The following is a 17,879-nucleotide window of genomic DNA, read 5'->3' as shown; positions in this document are numbered from 1 at the left end:
GGCATCCCTGTTACACGTCATTGAGCAGCCCATTGTCCACCTCTCTGACCAGCCTGTGAAGTGCACAGCCTCCAGAAAGTGTGCTCTGAGCAGGAGGCTGTGCAGCCCCTCCCTCACACACCAGAGCCCCCAAAATGAATTTCATGATTGTGCTAATGTTTCACCACAGAGAACTAAAGAGACTGTGATGCAAGTATACCTATGTAACAAACCTTCACATGTTCCCCTGAACCAAAAATAAAAGTTTCAAAAAAAGAAAGGGGTGTGTTTGCCCTCTCTTCTCTCTCTTTCTCTCACCCTCACCTTCCTCACCGTTTCCCTTCTGCCTTGGGATAATACAGCAAGAAGACTGGCCCTTGAAAGATGCTGACACCTGATACTGGACTTCTCAGCCTCCATAACTGTGAGCCAGTGAATTTCTGTTCATTATAAATCACTCAGTCTCAAGTATTTTGTTATAGTAGCACAAATGGACTTAGACAGAAAATTGGTAACAAGAAGTGGAGGTTGTGCCACAACAAACACCTGAAAATGTAGAAGCAGCTTTGAAACTGGGCAATGGGTAGAGGCTGGAAGAGTTTGGAGAAGCTGACTGGAAATAGCTTGTATTGCCATGAAAGGAGCATTGAGAGCAATTCTGGGGAGGAGTCAGAGGAAGAAAGGGGCTGTAGGGAAAGCCTGAATCTTCCTAGAGATTACTAAGTGGTCGTGATCAGAATGTTGGTAGAAATAAGGACAGTCAAGGCAATTCTGATGAGGTCTCAAGTTGAAATGAGAGAAAAGGTACCAGACAGTAAAGTAAAGCCCACCTTGTTACAAAGTGGCAAAGATCTTAGCTAAATTGTGTCCACCCCAAGTGCTTTGTGAAAGGCAGAATATAAGAGAAATGAACTAGAATACCTGGTCAAAGAAATATCTAAGCAACAAAGTATTCAGGATGCTGTGGGGCTTCTCATAACTGCGTATACTAAATTTTGAGATGAGAAAAATTTTAAAGACAAAATTGTATAATTAAAAGAAAAACACAGTTTAGGGATTTGAAGGATTCTCAGCCTGGCCATGTGATAGAGGACAAAAGAGCATTTTCAGAAGAGGAAACCAATGGTGCAGCTAACTCACCATTTGATAAGGAGATTCATGTGGATAGAAGGAAGCCAGAGGCTGTTCGTCAATGACCCCCAAGGCACTTCAGACATTATTGGTGACATCCCTCCCATCACAGGTCCAGAGTGCCAGATCCTTCCTGGGGATGGACATATGTCAAAAGAGAGGCCTAGGGCACCCTCCAGACTTTGGGCTGCACTGCCCAGGGCTGCCTCAAGTCTCTGCTTCCCAATTCCAGTATAGTGCTCCTCAGCCACCCCAGCCATGGCTCAAATAGACCAGGTACAGCTTGACCCGCTGCTTCAGAAGGTACATGCCATAAACCCTAGCAGCATCCATGTGATGCTGATTCTGCAGGTGTACATGATGCAAGAGCTGAGAAGGCATGGGTGCCTCCACATAGATTTCAAAGGATGTCACAGGCAGAGACTTAACACAGGAGTGAAGTCATTGCAGAAAGCCTCCACCCAGGCAATGCCCAGGAGAAGTGTGAGGACAGAGCTGCTGCAGAGAGTCCCCACTAGGCCTAATGGAGCCATGGGGGCAAGGTCACCTCCAAGATCCCAGAACTGTAGAGCCACCAGCATGCAACACCAGCCTAGGCGAACTGCAGGTACAAGATTACAACCTGAGAGAGCTGCTTTTGGGGCTGAGTCCAGTAAAGTCATAGGGCTGGAGCTCCTCAAGGCCTTGGGTGCCCAATCCCCACCACAGTGTGTCCAAAAGATGGCATATGAAGTCAAAGATTATTCTGAAGTCTTAGATTTAATGCTGTTCACTCTATTGGGTTTTGAACTTCTTTGAGATCAGTTACCCCTTTCTTCTTTCCTATTACTCCCTTTTGGAATGGGAATGTCTATCCTGTACCTGTTCCACCATTGTATTTTGGAAGCACGTACTTGTTTAATTTCATAGGCTTACAGATGGAGAGGAATTTGCCTCAGGATGAATCATGCCTTGAGTCTTGCTCATGTCTAATTTTGATGAGACTCTGGATTTTGAACTTTTGAGTTGATACAGGAATGAGTTAAGACTTTGGGGGCTACTGAGATAGAATGAATGTCTTCTGTACGTGAGAATAACATGAATTTTGGGAGACCAGGAACAGAATTCTATGGTTTGAATATGTGTCCCCTCCAAAACTCATGATGAAATTTTAATTGCAATGGTATTAAGATGTTTAACTTCAAAGATTAAGCCATGAGGGTTCTGCCTTCATGAACAGATTTATGCCCTTATTTACAGGAGTGAATTCCTTATAAAAGGGTGACTTTATCCACTTTCTCTCTCTCTCTCTTTGTCTCTCCTATTCACCTTCCACCATGGGATAATATAGCAAGAAGGCCCTCAACAGATGCCAGTGCCTTAATATTGGACTTAGCCTCCAGAACTGTGAGCCAATACATTTATGTTCATTATAAATTGCCCAGTCTCAAGTGTTTTTTTTACAGCAATGCAAAATGGACTAAGGCACTTGGTCATTGTCTGTTTCTCCCCAACAAGACAAAAAATCCCACACAATTCCAAAGACCTACAATAATAACTATATGTTAAGCATTCAATACTTATTTATGGAATGAGTCAATGAATAAATAACAAAATGAGAAAACAATCCCCAAATTAGAAATCAGAAAGGAAAATTTATTCCAAACACAAAGGGCACTAAAGCAATTGTAAGGGACTATTATGGTCAACCATCTGGTAATAAGAAAACTTGAATAAAACCAAAATTTTTTCCTGGGAAAAGATAAATTACCAGTATTAATTGAAATATAGGCTAAAAAAAAAGTATTCGTATTTGGCTGGCCATAGAGAAATAGATCCATCTCTGTGTGTGTGTGTTTGTGTGCGTGTGTATCACACACATATATATATACACACACACATATATATATATACACACGTATATATATATATACACACGTATATATATATATACACACACACGTATATATATATATATATATATATATATATACACACACACACATATATATATATGGCCAGCCAAATATATATGTAATTGCATACTTTATATTATTAATTAGAAAAATATGATTATGGAGGTGGCTGGCAAGATGGCCAAATAGGAACAGCTCTGGTCTGCAGCTCCCAGAGAGATCAACACAGAAGGCAGGTGATTTCTGCATTTCCAACTGAGGAATCCAGCTCATCTCATTGGGACTGGTCAGACACTGGGTGCAGCCCACGGAGAGCAAGCCAAAGCAGGGTGGGGCATTGCCTTACCCGGGAAGCACAGGGGGTGCTCCCTCCCCTAACCAAGGGAAGCCACAAGGGATTGTGCTGTGAGGAATGGTGCACTCCAGCCCAGATACTATGCTTTTCCCACAGTCTTCGCAACCTGCAGACCAGGAGATTCCCTCAGGGGCCTATACCACCAGGGCCCTGGGTTTCAAGCACAAAACTTGGTGGCCATTTGGGCAGACACTGAGCTAGCTGCAGGAGTTTTTTTCGTAGTGGCACCTGGAATGCCAGTGAGACAGAACTGCTCACTACCCTGGAAAGGGGACTGAAGCCAGGGAGCCAAGTGGTCTAGCTCAGCAAATCCCACCCCCACAGAGCTCAGCAAGCTAACATCCACTGGCTTGAAATTCTCACTGCCAGCACAGCTGAGCTTGGTGGGGGAAGGTGCGTTCACCATTACTGAGGCTTGAGTAAGCAGTTTTCCCCTCACAAAGCCACAGGGAAGTTCAAACTGGGCAGAGCCCACCACAGCTCTGCAAAGCCACTGCAGCCAGACTGCCTCTGTAGATTCCTCCTCTCTGGACAGGGCATCTCTGAGAGGAAGGCAGCAGTCCCAGTCAGGGGCTTATCAATAAAACTCCCATCTCCCTGGGACAGAGCACCTGGAGGAAGGGGCAGCTCTGAGCACAGCTTCAGCAGACTTAAACGTTCCTGCCTGCCAGCTCTGAAGAGAGCAGCAAATCTCCCAGGACAGCACTCGAGCTCTGCTAAGGGACAGACTGCCTCCTCAAGTGAGTCCCTAACCCATGCTTCCTGACTAAGAGACACCTCCCAGCAGTGGTCAATAGACACCTCATACAGGAGAGCTCCAGCTGGCATCTAGTGGGTGCCCCTCTGGGATGAATCTTCCAGAAGAAGGAACAGGAAGCAATCTTTGCTGTTCTGTAGCCTCTGCTGGTGATACCCATGCAAACAGAGTCTGGAGTGGACCTCCAGAAAACTCCAGCAGACCTAAAGCAGAGGGGCCTGACATTTTTCCTTCTAACAAAGAAAAACTAACAAACAGAAAGGAATAGCATCAACATCAACAAAAAGGACATTCACACAAAAACCCCATCCAAAGGTCACCAACATCAAAGAACAAAGGTAGATAAATACACGAAGATGAGGAAAAACCAGCACAAAAAGTCTGAAAATTCCAAAAACCAGAACTCCTATTCTCCTTCAAAGGATCATAACTCCTCACCAGCAAGACAACAAAACTGGATGGAGAATGAGTTTGATGAATTGACAGAAGTAGGCTTCCTCTGAGCTAAAGAAATATGTTCTAAACCAATGCAAGGAAGCTAAGAAACTTGAAAAAATGTTAGAGAAATTGTTAACTAGAAAAACTAGTTTAGAGAAGAACATAAATGACCTGATGGAGCTGAAAAACGTAGCACGAGAACTTCATGAAGTATACACAAGTATCAATAGCAGAATTGATCAAGCAGAAGAAAGGATATCAGAGATTGAAGATCAACTTAATGAAATAAAGCTTGAAGACAAGATTAGAGATAAAAGAATGAGAAGGAATGAACAAAGCCTCCAAGAAATATGAGACTATGTGAAAAGACCAAACCTAGGTTTGATTGGTGTACCTGAAAGTGACAGGGAGAATGGAATCAAGTTGGAAAACACTCTTCAGGATATTATCCAGGAGAAATTCCCCAACCTAGCAAGGCAGGCCAACATTCAAATCAGGAAAAACAGAGAATACCACAAAGGTACTACTCGTGAAGAGCAACCCCAAGACACATAATTGTCAGATTAACTAAGGTTGAAATGAAGGAAAAAATGGTAAGGGCAGCCAGAGAGAAAGGTCGAGTTACTCACAAAGGGAAACCAATCAGACTAACAGCAGATCTTCTGGCAGAAACTCCACAAGCCAGAAGAGAGCAGGGGCCAACATTCAACATTCTTAAAGAAAAGAATTTTCAACCCAGAATTTCATATCCAGCCAAACTAAGCTTCATACTTGAAGGAGAAATAAAATCCTTTACAGACAAACAAATGTTGAGAGATTTTGTCACCACCAGGCCTGCCTTACAAGAGCTCCTGAAGGAAGCACTAAACATGTAAAGGAACGACTGGTACCAATCACTGCAAAAATAAATTGTAAAGACCACTGACACTATAAAGAAATTGCATCAACTAATTGGCAAAATAACCAGCTAGCATCATAATGACAGGATCCAATTCACACATAACAATATTAACCTTAAATGTAAATGGGCTAAATGCCGCAATTAAAAGACACAGACTGGCAAACTGGATAAAGTGTCAAGACCCATTGGTGTGCTGTATTCAGAAGACCCATCTCATGTACAAAGATACACATAGGCTCAAAATAAAGGGATGGATGAATATTTACCAAGCAAATGGAAAGCAAAAAAAAAAGCATGGGTTGCAATCCTAGTCTCTGATAAAACACTTTAAACCAACAAAGATCAAAAAAGACAAAGAAGGGCATTACATAATGGTAAAGGGATCAATGCAACAAGAAGAGCTAACTATCCTAAATATATATGCACCCAATACAGGAGCACCCAGATTCATAAAGCAAGTTCTTAGAGACCTACAAAGAGACTTAGACTCCCACAAAATAATAGTGGGAGACTTTAACACCCCACTGTCAATATTAGACAGAGCAACGAGACAGAAAATTAACAAGGATATTCCAGACTTCAACTCAGCTCTGGACCAAGCGGACCTAATAGACATCTACAGAACTCTCCACCCCAAATCAACAGAATGTACATTCTTCTCAGCACCACATAGCACTTATTCTAAAATTGACCATATAATTGGAAGTAAAACCCTCCTCAGCAAATGCAAAAGAAAGGAAATCATAACAAACAGTCTCTCAGACCACAGTGCAATCAAATTAGAACTCAGGATTAAGAAACTCACTCAAAACCGCACATTTACATGGAAACTGAACAACCTGCTCCTGAATGACTACTGGGTAAATAACAAAATTAAGGCAGAAACAAGTAAGTTATTTGAAACAATGAGAATAAACACACAATGTACCAGAATCTCTGGCACATAGTTAAGCAGTGTTTAGAGGGACATTTACAGCACTAAATACACACAGAAGAAAGCAGGAAAGATCTAAAATCGACACCCTAACATCACAATTAAAAGAACTAGAGAAGTAAGAGCAAACAAATTCAAAAGCTAACAGAAGGCAAGAATTAACTAAGATGAGAGCAGAACTGAAGGAGATAGAGACACAAAAAACCCTTAAAAAAAATCAATAAATCCAGGAGCTGGTTTTTTGAAAAGATTAACGATAGACCACTAGCCAGGCTAACACAGAAGAAAAGAGAGAAGAATCAAATAGACACAATAAAAAATGATAAAGGAGAGATCACCACTGATCCCACAGAAATACAAACTACCATCAGAGAACACTATAAACGCCTCTACACAAATAAACTAGAAAATCTAGAAGAAATGGATAAATTCCTGGACACCTACACCCTCCCAAGACTAAACCAGGAAGAAGTTGAATCCCTGAATAAACCAATAACAAGTTCTGAAATTGAGGCAGTAATTAATAGCTTACCAACCCAAAAAAGCTCAGAATCAGATGGATTCACAGCCGAATTCTACCAACAGTACAAAGAGGAGCGGGTACCACTCCTTCTGAAACTATTCCAAACAAGAGAAAAAGAGGAAATCCTCCCTAACTCATTCTATGAGGCCAGCATCATCCTGATACCAAAACCTGGCAGAGACACAACAAAAAAAGAAAATTTCAGGCCAATATCCCTGATGAACATCAATGTGAAAATCCTCAATACAATACTGGCAAACCGAATCCAGCAGCACATGAAAAAGCTTATCCACCACGATCAAGTCAGCTGCATCCCTGGGATGCAAGGCTGGTTCCACATAACGTAATCAATAAATGTAATCCATCACATAAACAGAGCCAATGACAAAAACCACACGATTATCTCAATAAACGCAGAAAAGTCGTTCAATAAAATTCAACACCCCTTCATGCTAAAAACTCTCAATAAACTAGGTATTGATGGAATGTATCTCAAAATAATAAGAGCTATTTATGACAAACCCACAGCCAGTATCATACCGAATGGGCAAAAGCTAGAAGCATTCCCTTTGAAAACTGGCACAAGACAAGTATGCCCTTTCTCACCACTCTTATGCAACATAGTATTGGAAGTTCTGGCCAGGGCAGTCAGTCAAGGGAAAGAAATAAAGGTATTCAAATAGGAAGAGAGGAAGTCAAATGGTCTCTGTTTGCAGATGACATGACTGTTTATTTAGAAAACCCCATCATCTCAGCCCAAAATCTTAAGCTGATAAGCAACTTCAGCAAAGTCTCAGGATACAAAATCAATGTGCAAAAATCACAAACATTCCTATACACTAATAATGTAATAGTACATTAATAATAATACACACAGAGAGCCAAATCATGAGTGAACTGCCATTCACAATTGCTACAAAGACAATAAAATACCTAGGAATACAACTTACAAAGAATGTGAAGGACCTCTTCAAGAACTACAAACCACTGCTCAAATAAATAAGAGTACACAAACAAATGGAAAAACATTCCATGCTCATGGATAGGAAGAATCAATATTGTGAAAATGGCCATACTGCCAAAGTAATTTATAGATTCAATGCTATCTCCATCAAGCTACCATGGACTTTCTTCACAGAATTAGAAGAAACTACTTTAAATTTCATATGGAACCAAAAAAGAGCCTGCATAGCCAAGACAATCCTAAGCAAAAAGAACAAAGCAGGAGGCACCACACTACCTGACTTCAAACTGTACTACAAGGCTACAGTAACCAAAACAGCATGGTACTGGTACCAAAACAGATATATAGATCAATGGAACAGAACAGAGGCCTCAGAAAAAATGTCACACATCTACAACCATCTGATCTTTGACAAAGCTGACAAAAACAAGAAATGGGGAAAGGATTCCCTATTTAATAAATGGTGCTGGCAAAACTGGCTAGCCATACACAGAAAACTGAAACTGGACCCCTTCCTTACATCTTATACAAAAATTAACTCAAGATGGGTTAAAGACTTAAACATAAGACCTAAAACCATAAAAACCCTAGAAGAAAACCTAGGCAATACCATTCAGGACACAGGCATAGGCAAAGACTTCATGACTAAAATACCAAAAGCAATGGCAACAAAAGTCAAAATTGACAAATGGGATCTAACTAAACTAAAGAGCTTCTGCACAGCAAAAGAAACCACTATCAGAGTGAACAGGCAACCTACAGAATGGGAGAAAATTTTTATAATCTATCCATCTGACAAAGGGCTAATATCCAGAATCTACAAAGAACTTAAACAAATTTACAAGAAAAAAACAAACAACCCCACCAAAAAGTGGGCAAAGCATATGAACAGACACTTCTCAAAAGAAGACATTTATGTGGCCAACAAACATATGAAAAAAAGCTCATCATCACTGGTCATTAGAGAAATGCAAATCAAAACCACAGTGAGATACCATCTCACGCCAGTTGGAATGGTGAGCATTAAAAAGTCAGGAAACAACAGATACATATTTTATCAATTTAATGATTCCATTGTACATTCTGTGGCATTTAGCATATAGACAATAATGTATCCGTGAGTAATTATATTTATAATTATTTCACTCCAATCTTATTTCTCTTTTTTACTTTTTTTTTAATTGACAAAATTGTATATTTACTTAAGGTGTATAACATGATGTTTTAATATATGTATATATTGTGAAATGACTAAATCAAGCTAATTAACCTCACACATCTTTTTTGATGGTGAGAAAATTTAAAATCTACTCTCTGAGCAATTTTCAAGCATGTAATACATTGTTGTTTCCTATAATCACCATGTTGCACAATAGAATTCCCATTTATTCCTCCTGTCTAACTGAAATTCTACATTCTTTAACCAATATCTTCCCTGTTTCCTACTCTCCAGCCCCTGGTAACCACCTCTCTGCTTCTATGCGTTCCAATCTTTTAGATTCCACATATAAGTAAGACCTTGTAGTATTTGTCTTTCTATGCCTGGTTTATTTCACTTAGCATAATGTCATCCAGGTTTATCCTTGTTGCAAATGACAGGATTTCTTTCTTTTTAAAGGCTGAATAGTGTTTTGTTTTGTATATATACTATATTTTTCTTATTCATTTATTTGTTGATGGACAGTTAGGCTGTTTCCATATCTTAGCTCTGGATAATAATTCTGCAGTGAACATGGGAGTGCAGATATCTCTTCAACATAAGTATTTCATTTCCTTTGGCTATATATCCACAAGCATAAGGCTCGACCATATGGTAGTTCTGTTTTTTTTTTTTTTTTTTTTTGAGATGGAGTCTTGCTCTGTCACCCAGGCTAGAGTGCAGTGGCACAATCTCGGCTCACTGCACCCTCTGCCTCCCGGGTTCAAGCAATTCTCCTGCCTCAGCCTCCTGAGCAGCTAGGACTACCATGCCCAGCTAATTTTTGTATTTTTAGTAGAGACGGGGTTTCACCATATTGGCCAGGCTGGTCTCGAACTCCTGACCTCGTGATCCACCCGCCTCAGCCTCCCAAAGTGCTGGGATTACAGGCAGGAGCCACCAAGCCTGGATCTGTTTTTGACTTTTTGAGGAACCTCCATACTGTTTTCCAAAATGACTGTATTAATTTAAATTCCCACCAACAGTTTACAAAGGTTTTCTTTTCCACACATCCTCAAAAACACTTTTTAATCTCTTATATTTCTTATAATAGCCATCCAAACAGATGTGAGGTAATATCTCATCCTGGCTTTAATTTGCATTCCCTGATGATCAATGATGTTGAGCATTTTTTTAATAGACCTATTGGCCATTTGTATGCCATCTTTTGAGAAATGTCTTTTCAGGTACTTCACCCAATTTTAAAAATTGGATTACTTGTTTTCTTGCTATTGAGTTCTTTCAGTTCCCTATGTATTTTTATATTAACTCCTTATCAGATGTATGGTTCACAGATATTTTCTCCCATTCTGCAGGTTGTTTCCTCACTCTGTTGATTGTTGCCTTTCGTATGCAGAAGCTTTTTAGTTTGATAATCCCAATTGTTTATTTTTGCTTTTATTGCCTGTGCTTTTGGGGTCATATCAAAAAGCAATGGCAACAAAATACCAATGGCAAGAACCTTTTCCCATTTCTCTAGATTTCAGAGTGGGATTGTCCAGTATGGTAGCCACTAACTATTTAAATTTGTGACCATTTAAAGTTAAATTTAAACAGAAGTGTTACTCCTTCAGGTCTTACATTTCGATTTTTCATCCATTTTGAGTTGATTTTGTTATATGAATTGGTTCTCTAGTCTTACTGTGAAACTCTCAAAGACTTTATGTAAGATTGGAATTTTCAGCTCCGAGTATTCAAACTGGCATATAAAACTAACTGAGCCTGGTGTTTTCCTTAAGGACAGATTTTTTTTAACTAAGGATTCATGTTTTTCATAAACATAGGATGATTCAGGCTTACTATTTCTTCTGGAGTCAGTTTTGGTAATTTATATTTCCTGTAAATATTTCTACTTCACCTGATTCCAGATTGACTGTCGTAAAGTTGTTCAATATATTCTATTTTATTACCTTTCAAATCTCAATTCTATTTGTAATTGTTCCCTCTTTCACTTTTGGCATTGGTTTGGTTTGTTTATAATGTCTTCTCTCAGTTTTATTGAATTTTTTGATTCTAAGGATTGGTTGTTTTTTCCCTTTATTCCCTCCCTCCACTTAAATACAAAACCAAGTCAGGCAAGTGTCTTTCCCTACTCTGCTACTCAAGAATCACAGTCAACTTTTTCTATAGAGGGCCAGATAGTAAATTTTTTCTCTTCTGTGGTCCATATGGCTGCAACTATTCAACTCTGCCCTTGTTTTGCAAAAACAACTACAGATAATATGATAAGGAAAGGCATGGCTGTGTTTCAATGAAACTTTACAAAATCAGGTAGTAGGCTGCATCTGGCTTACAGGCTGTAGTTTGCACATCCCAGCTCTAGATTCCAGAACCTGTAAAAAGCCCAGCTCCAGATCCCTCCCTCTAAAGAGGATATTAATTGCCTGTCCTCCACCCTACTCCCAGGACAAAAACTGGATGACAATTTCTTATCTTTCCAGTTTCACTTACTGTTTCCAGCTTTGAACCTCTTTATCACTTCCAGGCTTTTGGGACATTCTTTATTTTCACACATGATTAACCACTCATTTTTAAAGATTTATTTTAAATATTCTATCCAGCATTGTTAGATGTTCTACACTGGTTTGGTTTTCCCGGCTATTGCCAAAAATGGAAATCTCATCACTGGATTTTGCCATAAGGCATCTTTTTCTCTTCCTTCCTTCTTTTTCTTCTTCCTTTATTCCTCCTTCTTTCTTTCTGCCTTTGCTACAAAGTACAGGGGGAGGTGGAAATCTGACTCCTGTGACTAAGTGGAAAGCTTCCATTCTCAGGCAAATACTAGGAATAATATTACAGCAGGCATCGGATGAGAGGTCTGACCTGACTGTAACAATTCAACACCACACTTTGGACACACTCTTGAACCACAATTCCTGATTTTCTTGGAAATTGAATCATAAATGATGATTTCTAGCAAGTCTAGTTCTGATAGTTGGTCCTTGGATGAATTCATTGGTCACTTCCAGGGAAGCACTGGTTGACCAGGGTTTAACTGAGGACAATGTGAAAGAACATTCTGTTACCCAGAGAGTACATGCTTATGTCCTGTGGGAGGAATAACAGAAAAAGCAAATGGTAGCAATGCTGGCAAAAACTGAGCACCTTTTCCCAGTGGGACCAAATTTGGGACACAGCTGATCCTACAGCATCTGGATGAGCAGCAAGAGCTGGGAGGAGACAGTGGAGCAGTGGAAGATCTGAAGCTAAGAGTCTCAAGGTGGGCTGGTGAGCAATCTCACAGCTGGGAAAGTCTTGCAGACCCAAGACAAGGAGTCCCTACTTTCCTTCTTTGATTTAGAAACTTTTGTGAAGGGAGATAGCTGTGTGAAGACATGGGAGAAACCAACCCTCTACTTAAATTCTATAGGTTTAAGGTTTATTATGGTTTGTGTTGATCAAAACTCTTTACAGCCTATACCTAGAGTACTCAAACTATGAGAGACAGAAGGTAGAATTGGTGGTTACCAGGGTCTAGGGATGGGAGAAAATGGGGAGTCAGTGTTTAATGGGGACAGAGTTTCTGTCTGAGATGATGGAAAAGTTCTGGAGATAGACGGTGATGAGGTTGTACAACAACGTGAATGTACAAACATTACATTGTGTACATCTTACCACAATAAAAAAAGTCTTTTAAAATATAAACTGAAAAAAAAAAACTTCTTTATAATCTCTTTCAAGTGAGGAATTACCAAGTGCTCAACAGGCTGCTTAGAATGGGAGGCAGGGGTGAGGGGCAATGCCAGACACATGACCCGCTTTGTACACTTACGATTGCTGTTATTTATTGAGTGCCTACCCTCTCTGCCAGCTCCTACGCTAAGCACTTTACATGTACTCATTCTAATCCTAAAAAAGAGAAAAGGAAAGAAAAACAGGAGCCTGTAAGGCTGCGAGGTGCATCGTATTTCCCACATTTTACGGAATCAACTTAGTGTCCTTGTGGTAAGAGTGTTTCTGGTGAGACGGTAAAGTTGTGTGTTTGTGAATTGTACATCATTCAATTCAATTCTTTTGGAGTTAATGATTCTACAAGAAAATATAGTCGAACTAGACATTCACTTACAGTGGAGATCCGCCGGGGTCCCTAACTCTTAGTAACAGAACTGCCCCCTCCCCTTTCCCTCATGCCCAGAGTCCTAGTAACACAGTTGCCCACGGAGAGGCTGCTGCTCTCAGGCCCTGGTCAGGGTGATGGATGTGAGTTTGCTCAGTCCTTCCTCCAGGTGGGATAACCAAGAATTTCCAGAATTTTTACCTAAATTGGAACTGGCACACCAAGCATAAAGTCTGGCAAAAGAGGACTAAGCAGATACATGTGAAACTACCACAGTCAAACAGCCTCTAGTGGCACAGCTGTGGGACATCGATGCACTTGTCAAATGGTGGGGACTGGACAGGAGGCTGCAGGCCACTGTACCATCCTAAGGCCACTCAGGACAAGGCCAGTCCCCAATTTGTTTCTCTGTGAGAGGGCTGCGCGGTCAAAGCCCAGACACAGTCACCACACTCCCAGACTTGGATTCAGCTCCACATCGTGTCACCCTGGGCAAAGGCTGTACATCTCTGCGTGCCTGGGTTTGTCACCTGGCAGCATGGATGCTCAAGCGACTGACCTGTCAGGACTGCAGCAAATGAACTGAAGCTGGGCGAGCGCGCAGGCTGGTGCCGTGTGGAGCTCTAGGGCAGAAGGCGCTCACCAGGGTTGCCCAGAGCGGGGGTCTGTGCGCCGCGGGCTGGGTCCGGGTCACAGGCGCTGGGTGAACAGATTGAGAAGACAAAATGAGGATGTGCTCCTTAGATGCTCACGAAAAGCCTTCTTCCCCTTGGTTGGGAACGACCTCCCGGACACTAGTCCAGGCTGCACCTGGAGTCAGCCGCAGGCAACTCAGAGGAGCGCGAGCCCGGGGGCCTCGGGAGGGCCTCGGAGGTGGGTGGGGGTGAGGGGAGCCTCGGGAGGGCTGCGGGTGGTGAGGGGGGCCTCTGGAAGGTCTGGAGCCCGCTGAAGGCAGGCGATGACGCAGGCCCAGTGCACGTGTCCCAGAGCTCCTGTCTAGGCACACGGAAGCTCCATGTTGGTTTCTTTGTACCCATATCACACTTACTGTATTTCTTCTTCTTCTTTCTTTTCCTCCCCCAGCAGCTCTAAGCGCCCTACAGCTTGCATGGAAAGGCAACAGGGACTTCCCTTTTGCACTGTCTGCGGGTACCACTATTCCAGCCCTGAGGGGACGAGGGGACGCTGCGCTGTGGGGAAAGTCCGGGTGGCAGGAGGTGGCGGGGCTCCTGGAGGAGGTGCTGGGATGCGCTGCTGTGGCTGCTGAGAAAGGTCCTGAGGGGGCAGCCTGCCCTTTCCCCGAGCTGCAAGGGAGCCCCGTGGGGAGGACCGGCAGGGTCTCTGGGAGGCAGGAACAGGGGAGCCTGGAGTCTCAGGGCTGTCGGGAGCAGAGGCGCTCTGGGTGGTGAAGGTCCCCAGCCTGCCCTCCCTGCTCACTGAGGGGTCACGCGCCCGCTCTGCTCTGGGCTTCCCCTCAGCCCTGGCCTCCAGGCAGTTTCCTTTCTGCCAGGTAGATTCTGTGCGACTTCATTTATTCAGAATCTGGATCAGCAAATGAACACTCAGGTAGGAAAGGGATGTTTGGAAGGGTGGAGAGGTTTCCAAGCAGGCACCCACCTGAGGGGCCCCCTGAAGGGAAACAAAGGGGACTTAAAGCCAGGTTTCCAGTTCGGCCACCCCTTCCTTTTTTTGTCTTTTGTCTTTTTTTTTTTTTAAAGAAATGTAAACAAAGAGCTTGAATTATTTTGAAATAACTGTTGGTAGCTGGACTGTGTTCTCTTGACCACAACATTGCTCTGGAACTGAACCGCGTTGGTCTCTGCTCTTCCTAAGTGTTACATAAGAATAGTGAACCCATGGGGTCAGCTTCTAAACCAGTTTCTTCCCATAATCTCCTGGACCAAGGCCCAAGCAGGGCTGAGAGGAGCTCAAGGTCCCACTCTCACCAGGATGGGCCTCTCTCTCTAGTTGGCAGGAGGCGATGAATGTCGCCCAGTAATTTAAGGTTGTTCATGTTTGGATAGAAAAGCCAAGCGCAGGCCCATAATCTAGAGGATTGCTTGTGGCAGGCAGAAGGCCATAAAAGGCAAACCCAGACAAATAAAAAAGTGTCTTTTGAAGCTAATAGAGCAGATCAGATTGGTGAAAAATAGATTAACAATAGCATTTGGAACAAAACTTTCAGCATAGTGCTTGCCCGAGAGTACTTACAGCCCTTTAAAATTGACAGTGGGACCAGGCACCATGGCTTACAACTGTAATCCCAGCACTTTGGGAGGCTGAGGCAGGCAGATCACTTGAGTCCAGGAGTTTGAGACCAGCCTGGGCAACATAGTGAAAACCCTCCACTACTAAAAATACAAAGAGTAGCCGGGCATGGTGGCGCTCACCTGTAATCCCAGCTACTTGGAGGCTGAGGCACGAGAATTGCTTGAACCTGGGAGGCAGAGGTTGCAGTGAGCCAAGATCGTGCCACTGCACTGCAGCCTGGATGACAGAGTGAGACTCTGTCTCAAAAATAAAATAAAATAAATAACATTGCCACTGGGTGGAATTGTAGACAAGGCAAAGACGTGTCTATACAGTTCCAACCAAGAGTAAGGCAATTACAAAAATCCACTTTTGCATACCTAAGGGCATTGCTTAGATATTTGGAATCATATATCTGGTTAATTTGAGTTTTTTCATAGAAAGCAGGTAAACATAGCCAAATTTTATAATTAAGTAAATTTTCAATCTCATGTTAACCTTAACTCTTTCATAGTCTGAATAGACCATATTCACAGTGATATGAGAGCCAGACATTTTAAATAAAATCATAGGAATAAGGTTCTTTGTTTATGTCACAATTATACTAAGCCAGCAGTCCCCAACCTTTTTGGCACCAGGGACAAGTTTCATGGAAGACAATTTTTCCACGGGCAGGGTGTATGGGTCAGGATGAAACAGTTCCACCTCAGATCATCAGGCATTAGTTAGATTCTTATAAAGAACATGCAGCCTGGATCCCTCATATGTGCATTTCACAATAGGGTTCATGCTCCTATGAGAATCTAATGCCACTACTGATCTGACAGGAAGCAGAGCTCATGTGGCAATGCTCACTCACCACTCACTTCGTGCTGTGCATCCCAGTTCCTAACAGGCCACAGACCAGTATCAGCCCATAGGTTGCAGACCCCTGCTCTAAGTAGTCCAAAATGGCTTACCAAATGCAGCCTTCCAAATATGCCAGATATTCTCACTGTGCACTAAAATTTCTTTATTATAAAAGTCAGAGTTAGTAAATAAAGTTATAAAAACAAAAGACACATATAATTTAATGTAAAATGTAATCCAAATCACGACTCCTTCCATATGACTTTCTAAAATGTAGTATTTTTCTTGGAAAATGTCACAACTTGTAAGTGTGGCAAAAACTCACTAGAAACATCATTCTGAGTACTCCAGTGACAACATTGTTAAAACACTCTGAGTCCATGCATTTAATATTCTATATTAAGGCCTCTCTACTCCCATAATTTCCCCTACATAGCACTATGAAGTCATGTAAGGGTAGTCAGAAGGAAACAAAACTATTAAAAATATCCTCCAAAAATGAAAAGATGCCAAAAAATCACACAAGGACTTAATAACCGTGGTATTTACAATGGAAAATAATGCTTCTGCCAGAAACTCTGTTTTTACTAGCCCAGACTTTTTTTCATGTTTAATTTTATATACAAGCTTTTTGCCTGGATTTATGATTAAATTATTTTCTTTTCAACTCCCCTTTGTTACCTTGGTTTTATCAGTATTGAACCATTTGAATTCTGCAGCAATAGCAAACGAAAGTAAAAACCAACTTCTATACACAGTGCTCTTTAGGCCCAGCTCTAATCACTGAACCAACTGTAGGAGATAGATACTATTACGTCGCTCTGTACACACGAAAGAGCTGAAGCACTCAGAGGCTGAGTAACTGCCCAAGGTCACACAGTTGCTAAGTGGTAGAGCTGGGAATTGAACTCAGGCAAGGCTGGCTCCAGCGCCTATGTTTCCACCACTTTTCTAAGCTGTCTTTTTGTAGCATTTCTAGAACTGTCAGAGCAGCAACCCAGTGATGTTAGCCCAAACTCATCAATTTTGCAAGTTATAGGATCTGTCTGCTCCTTGAACAAACTTTTCTCGAGCATGAATTGGATTCATGTTTTTGCATCTGTACAAAAGGCACAGGGACAGACAGGGGAAAAATTGTGTCACTACTCCTGAAAGATTCAGAGTCTCTGAGTAAGATGAAGTCATAGAAGTTTAATTTGTCTTTTGGCACCAGGAGGGGCTGAGCTCAGACTGCAGCATCTGCTCAGCATAGCCTCCTCCTCCTCCCAAGTCATTCACTCTGGAGTGAGGGGGAGCCTTCGCTGTGCTCTCCAAAGCTCTTTCCTGCCCTAGGGTCCTGCCCTCGACCACCCTCGCACATGAACTCATCATGGTTCTCCGCAGGTCTCCTCTCTGATGCAGCCATTACTCCACCGTCATGTAGAATATCTTCACCTGTTCCTCTTTTACTCACAGGAGAAAGTTCAGCCTCAGGCCAGCACTGAAGGCCCCAACTTACCTGCTACAACCCGGAGTCACCTCCTGCCACTCTCTGGGACACTGTGCTCCCAACATAGGACTACCCTGACTCTTCCACCTTTGCTGGGGCCTTTGTCTGTTCTCATCTTCTCTCTTTCTTGGCCTTATGTCATGTCCTCCACAAAGCCTC

The 17,879-nt window shown here is 42.1% G+C and overlaps 1 pseudogene; it reads left to right on the top strand.

The window, feature by feature from the left end:
- Nucleotides 1-13,670: 13,670 nt before the first annotated feature.
- LOC129048483 (uncharacterized) lies at nt 13,671-17,627 on the top strand (annotated as a pseudogene).
- The last annotated feature ends 252 nt before the right edge of the window (nt 17,628-17,879 follow it).

This window comes from Pongo abelii, chromosome 8, assembly GCF_028885655.2.
Source record: "Pongo abelii isolate AG06213 chromosome 8, NHGRI_mPonAbe1-v2.0_pri, whole genome shotgun sequence".
Lineage (NCBI taxonomy): Eukaryota > Metazoa > Chordata > Mammalia > Primates > Hominidae > Pongo > Pongo abelii.
This window is presented reverse-complemented; position numbering and strand designations above follow the sequence as displayed.